The sequence below is a fragment of the Salmo salar genome, chromosome 23 (assembly GCF_965601325.2).
Source record: "Salmo salar chromosome 23, fSalSal1, whole genome shotgun sequence".
Lineage (NCBI taxonomy): Eukaryota > Metazoa > Chordata > Actinopteri > Salmoniformes > Salmonidae > Salmo > Salmo salar.
The window spans coordinates 43,144,120-43,151,000 of record NC_138313.1 but is presented as its reverse complement, the minus strand read 5'-3'; the positions used below and the strand labels follow the sequence as shown (position 1 = coordinate 43,151,000).

The 6,881-nt window shown below is 40.4% G+C and overlaps 1 non-coding gene across 1 annotated transcript; it reads right to left on the bottom strand.

The window, feature by feature from the left end:
- Nucleotides 1-1,946: 1,946 nt before the first annotated feature.
- Nucleotides 1,947-6,549, bottom strand: LOC106584657 (uncharacterized). Its single transcript, XR_014382361.1, has 2 exons — nucleotides 6,208-6,549; nucleotides 1,947-4,356 (listed from the first exon to the last, which is right to left on the bottom strand). It is a non-coding gene; the product is annotated as an uncharacterized LOC106584657 (transcript).
- Between the last annotated feature and the right edge of the window lie 332 nt (nucleotides 6,550-6,881).

Here is a 6,881-nt window from a genome sequence, read left to right as displayed (position 1 = left end):
TTAGGCCCTAATCTATGGATTTAGATACCTTGAAAAAAAAGGGGGGGGGGGGGCGTGGATCAGAAAACCAGTCAGTATCTGGTGTGACCACCATTTGCCTCATGCAAAGCGACATCTCCTTCGCTTAGGGGAGCTGTTGATTGTGGCCTATGGAATGTTGTCCTATTCCTCTTCAATGGCTGTGTGAAGTTGCTGGATATTGGCGGGAATTGGAACACGCTGTCGTACACATCGATCCAGAGCATCCCAAACATGCTCAATGGGTGGCATGTCTGGTAAGGATGCAGGCCATGGAAGAACTTGGACATTTTTAGCTTCCAGGAATTGTGTACAGATCCTTGTGACATGGGGCTGTGCATTATCATGCTGAAACATGAGGTGATGGTGGCGGATGAATGGCACGACAATGGGCCTAAAGATCTCGTCATGGTATCTCTGTGCATTGAATTCCCATCAATAAAATGCAATTGTTTTCGTTGTACAAAGCTTATGCCTGCCCATACCATAAACCCACCGCCACCATGGGGCACTCACAATGTTGACATCAGCAAACTGTCCGCCCACATGACGCCATACACGCTGTCTGCAATCTGCCCAGTACAGTTGAACCCGGGATTCATCCGTGAAACCCAGAGTTCTCCAGCATGCCAGTGGTCATCGAAGGAGAGCATTTGCCCACTAAAGTCAGTTACGACGCTGAACTGCAGTCAGGCAAGACCCTGTTGAGAACGAGGGGCAGACAGATGAGCTTCCCAAAGACGGTTTCTGACAGTTTGTGCAGAAATTCTTCGGCTCTGCAAACACACATTTCCATCAGCTGTCTGAGTGGCTGGTCTCAGACAATCCCACAGGTGAAGAAGCCAGATGTGGAGGTCCTGAGCTGGTGTGGTTGCACATGGTCTGCAGTTGTGAAGCCTGTTGGACATACTTTTCTATGGTAGAAAAATTAACATTAAATTATCTGGCAACAGCTCTTGTGGGCATTCCTGCAGTCAGCATGCCAATTGCACACTCCATCAAAACTTGAGACATCTGTGGCATTGTGTTGTGTGACAAAACTGCACATTTTAGAGTTGCCTTTTATTGTCCCCAGCACAAGGTGCACCTGTGTAATGATCATGCTGATTAGTCAGCTTCTTGATATGCCACACCTGTCAGGTGGATGGATTATCTTGGCAAAGAAGAAATGCTCACTAACAGGGATGTAAACACATTTGTGAACAAAATTGAGAGAAATAAGCTTTTTGTGCATATGGTACATTTCTGGGATCTTTTATTTCAGCTCATGAAACATGAGACCAACACTTTACATGTTGCGTTTATATTTTTGTTCAGTGTAATATTACATTTACTATGTTATGTCTTGTCTGAGACCAGGCTGCGGTCACAGGTCTACTGTTAAAGTCTGTGGAAGTCTTCACAAAGATGACTTTATTAGAAACAATTTCTGGTAATCTGTTTTGAAATGCATCTCAGGGTGATGAGTTAGTGGCCAGACTGCTGTTATTGACACATTGAATCAAATGTATACTTTCCAGAAAATATATTTTTCTATTACTATTACTCATACATTTTCTCCTAAAGCCGCTCATTCATGATCTTGCTTAATTTTGTATGGAGTAATCTGCTCCTGATGAATAATTGATTGTCCCTGATCATCCTATACCTGAAGCCTATACTTTCAGCCTTAAAGCTTATAACTAAAAGACGTTTTTCAATCCGAATTCTTTGCATCTCTTAGTTGTACACATACCACAAAATTCTCATAGAGCGGGCAACTTAAGAAGTCCACTATCACGCAATACTTTAAAAACAATGTCCACTGTTACACTCTTACCTCATACCTTGTTGTCTGTCCTGTGCAGTTGAGGCATTAGAAGGCATGGGCTTGTTCCAGTGGATCAGTTTTTATGCAGTCGGTGCAAATTGGTTCTCTCTTCAACCAGTTAATTGTACACGTTTATTTCAAAATTATAAAGAACAACTTTTATCAACAATGGCAGCTCAAGATTCACAATTGTGTTTAGTTTGTTAAAATAGAGACCTTGAAAATGTTTTCTGTTGAAAAGTAAAAAAATTAAATAAACTATAATTATTGATTATGTAGGCCTAGATCGGCGGTGCACAATTGGCACAGCGTCGTCCGGGTTTGGCCAGGGTAGACCGTCATTGTAAATAAGAATGTGTTCTTAACCGACTTGCCTAGTTAAATAAAGGTTAAATATAAAAATAAAATAAAAAATAAATAAAAAGATCTCTCCCTGGTACAAACAATATCTTTTGAAAAAACGTTTTTCGTCTGTGCTCTGTCCATTTTATTCCCATAAAGTAACCATGTACAACAAACTACAACATGTTTCAAACCTGCTATAAAGTTTCACCACATCACACACCATTAGAACTTTGTTAACAGACATATGACAGTAGCTGTCATGTGTCAGAAAAAATCATAACAAATTCAATTTCTTAGAAATTAAAAAGAGGAGATTTCACTGAAAATTAAAGTTTGTCATAGGTTTTCAGACTTTAAAAGAAGAATGATGTTGAGCTATGACAACATCTCAGGCAATCTGTTGTGTAAATCCAACCCCTGCACATCGACTCGGTACTGGTAACCCGTGTATATAGCCATGTTATTGTTATTGTTTGTGTATTATTATTTCTCTATATTGTTCGGAAGGTCCTGTAAGTAAGAATTTCACTGTTAGTCTACACCTGTTGTTTACGAAGCATGTGACAAATGAAATTAGATTTGAATCCCAAATGAATGGAAATGTTTAAATGTAACCTTTATTTAACTAGGCAAGTCAGTTTTAAGAACAAATTCTTACTTACAATGATGGCCTAGCGGGGAACAGTGGGTTAACTGCCTTGTTCAGGGGCAGAACGACAGATTTTTACCTTGTCAGCTCAGGGATTTGATCCAGCAACCGTTTGGTTACTGGCCCAACACCCTAACCACTAGGCTACCTGCTGAGAACCATCAAATTTCCTGGTTCGATTTGGTTTCTTATCTTTTCCATTCATTTGGGGGTGAAGGCATATAACTAAATCTACACAACAAATGTTGTGGGATGTGATTTATCTTCACAGACTTCTTCAGTTCTGAAAATGTCTAACTAACTTGGACTTGAGAGAGTAACGTTTGTAAAAAGGGCGTAATAAATACAGTTGATTTGAATTTGATAACGTGCTGTAAAAATGGCCATTGAACAGATTCCCAGATTTCAGACTGTACCAAGAGCCGTGACCTGAGGGGTGTCCTCTTGATATAGTCTCTACCATCCAACAATACATTTTACACAACGTGCATTGTTATGTGTTCTCAGTCATTGGGAATATTTATTCTGTGAGTTCGCAGGTGTCTCTTCAGACTTGCTGCTAACTTCAAGTAAATTCCACACAAATGACATTGAACTCCTTCCCCCGTATGAGTCCTCATATGCACTGTCAGGTTTCCCTTGAGATTGAAGCGTCTGCCACATTCGTTGCAGCGATGTGGTTTCTCCTGTGTGTGAGTCATCATATGCTTCGTCAGGCTTCCCTTCTCGCCGAAGCACTTGCCACATTCTTTGCACTGAAACGGTTTCTCCCCAGTGTGAGTCCTCGTATGCTTCGTCAGGTCTGACTCGCAGTAGAAAGCCTTGTCACATTCTTTGCACGGATGCGATTTTTCCCCAGTGTGATTTTGCCTATGCAGTTTCAGACGACCTTTTGTCGACAAGCATTTCCCACACAAATCACATTTAAAAATCAGCCCTGTATGAAGATTAACCATATGATTTTTCAGGCTTTCCTTGTGAAAGAAACGTTTGCCACATACGGTGCAGCGATGTGGTCTCTCCACTGTGTGAATCTTCATGTGTCGGGTCAGGTATCGGTTTAAGGCGAAACACTGGCCACATGTATCGCACATGTACGGTCTGTCTTCACTGTGCCGCAACTGCAGGTGCCTTTTCAGACCACTTGCTGTCGCAAAGTATTTTACGCACACATCACACTTCAGATCCGTCAACTCACTGGCTTCTTTTCTTGGCCGTCCTCTTCGTCTCTTTGACCCCGACAGAGGTATTCTCTTCTCCACTCCATCCGCTTTTCCGCTATTACTTTCATCATTGTCACTTTCTGGTTTTACTTCAGAGGGGGGCTGATAATCAGAATCAACCAGTGACTCTCTGTTGCCATCAGATTCTCTGTTGCCGTCGCCATTAGATTCTCTTTGGTTCTCTACCGTTACGATGTTGAAAGAGTTCCATGTAGACTCTTCGGTATCAGACTCCACTGGCCCCAGATCGGAGCTCCACTCCTGCTGCCCCGAATTAACCTTCTCTTCAGAGACAGTGAGCCGCTGGAGGTCTGGAGGAAAGGAGAAAGGATGAAATTTGATGAAAACTTAAAATGCTGAAAAGAGACAAGAAATAGGGCTCTACCTCTATTTCCTGTCTTGTTGTGTCAGATGTAAGTGAAGTTACATAAACAAATGTATTTGAAAACCAGCTATAGGCTAAGGCTAACAAAGGCTGAGTACTGAGGCTAACTGAGTACGGTGGTAATCCAACAGTTAGCTTTTGTTTGTGAATTTTTTATTCATTATTGGACTGAACACGCATGATGCGTCCCAGTAAATAGCCCAGGTATTATCAACTTCACATCGCCTACCTTACCCAATATATCAGACTTTTAAACAAATTCTTGATATACAGTCTGAAACTAATGACTGGGTAAATCCATATGAATTCAATCGCTTTTTGACAGTGTACCTTTTGATTTAAACAACAAAAACCTCCCATTCATGTTTGTCCACGGAAAAAGTGGCAAAACATTGTCAAAACATTCAGAAGATCAAGGTGCTCAAAGTTCACCCATTTTGTATACCCCACCATACCATGAGACATCCATGTCTTCTTCACTGGAAAAGATACAGGCGTCCTTCCTAACTCAGTTGCCAGAGAGAAAGGAAACCGCTCAGGGATTTCTCCATGAGACCAATTGTGACTTTAAAACAGTTACAGAGTTTATTGGCTGTGATAAGAGAAAACAGAGGATGGATCAACATTGTAGTTACTTCACAATACTAACAAAATTGACCAACCTGGTCTAAAAACATTTCATATTATTCTGTATTGATTTTACCTTTATTTAACTAAGCAAGTGTACAAATTCTTATTTTTGATGACGGCCTAGGAACAGTGGGTTAACTGCCTGTTCAGGGGCAGAACGACAGATTTGTACCTTGTCAGCGCGGGGATTTGAACTTGCAACCCTTCGGTTGCTAGTCCAACGCTCTAACCACTAACCTACCTGCCACCTCTACACTCTAACCACTAGGCTACCTGCCATCTCTACACTCTAACCACTAGGCTACAAACGCAACATGACGTATGGTTACTTAAGACAAAAACAAAAAAGGTGTTTGGTCGGGGTGGATCTGTGGGCGTATAACGCGAACGTCTCGCAACTCAAAGATTGTGAGTTTGAATCTCATCACAGACAACATAAGATTTTAGCTACTTTTCAACTACTTACAGTACATTCGTAAAGTATTCAGACCCCTTCCCTTTTTCCCACATTTTGTTAAAATTACAACATTATTCTAAAATGGATTAAAAAATAAATAAAAATCCCCTTCAATCTACACACAATACCCCATAAAGTCAAAGCAAAAACTGTTTAAGAAAAACAAAGAAATATATATATATATATATATATATATATATATATATATATAAAAAAATATATATTTAATAGAGACCTTGGTGATTGTATGAGTGTAGTCAGATTGAAAACATTAGGATATGTTACTGACATTGAACAGATTATATAGCCTACTAGGCAGATGTGTTAAACATTGTGTTTAATTTGTAGCATAGGCCTATGAATTGGGCTAATAATATGTTCTGTTCTGCCGACTATTAGCTGAGAAAACACACACAGGAGTTCCCATACCGGGAATAAATAAAACTTACTTTCACCCCTGAAAATACAGTTGAATCACGTTTTTGATTGCACTGGACCTTTAACCATTTTAAACGTCAACTCAATAGGGTGATGTCAGTTGGACGTCCCAAGGATCTCGGATTACTTTTAGTCAGTAGCTAGATAACTATGTGACTAAATTACGTATTACTCAAAGCCTCTCAAATCAAATGACACAAATTAGGCTACAATGTAAAATGATTGTCAAATAAGAGAGACGTAGTCACAAACCTGCTAATCTATGCAACTTTATCTCTGGTTTGAAAACCAAATCCAGCAGTCTTCGTAGACGTGCATTCGCCTGTTCCAAACGGGATATTTCTTCCTGGTACTCTGCGATCGTTTTTTTAACTACAACAGATATCTCCAAAGGAACTGCTTTTAATTGTTCGTTAAGAAACACATTGAGCTGCTGAAGTTTAGACATTTTAGGGAGGAAAGGGATAAGTGGGAGAAAGTATAGTTATTTGCTATTCAAGTGTCACTATAACTACGGGTTTGAGAAACAGGAAATTACGTTGTTCTTCTTTGCATTTGTTTGGCGGATCGCAACAAAGTGGAAAGTTGCACATACCGCCGCTTACTGTACTGGAGTGTGAGGCCGCTCACGGTCTACCTACACAACTATATTCTGTTACCTAAACCTGTATAAATCCCTACAAACCTCAGTAACCTCATCCCCCTACCCCAAACCCCATCCAACCTGTCTGACCTTATCAAACAAACCCTCCCTCCCTAAATCATACAGTTCACATTATAATAAACATGTTCAACAGTTATCTCTACCATACACCCATCACCAGTGCTTCATTTGAGCCGTATTGGAATGCTTCGTTCCGGAACCTATTTGGCCGGATCCGATACCTCTCGTGGCATGAAAAATAATTTGCACTTTTTGCAACGTA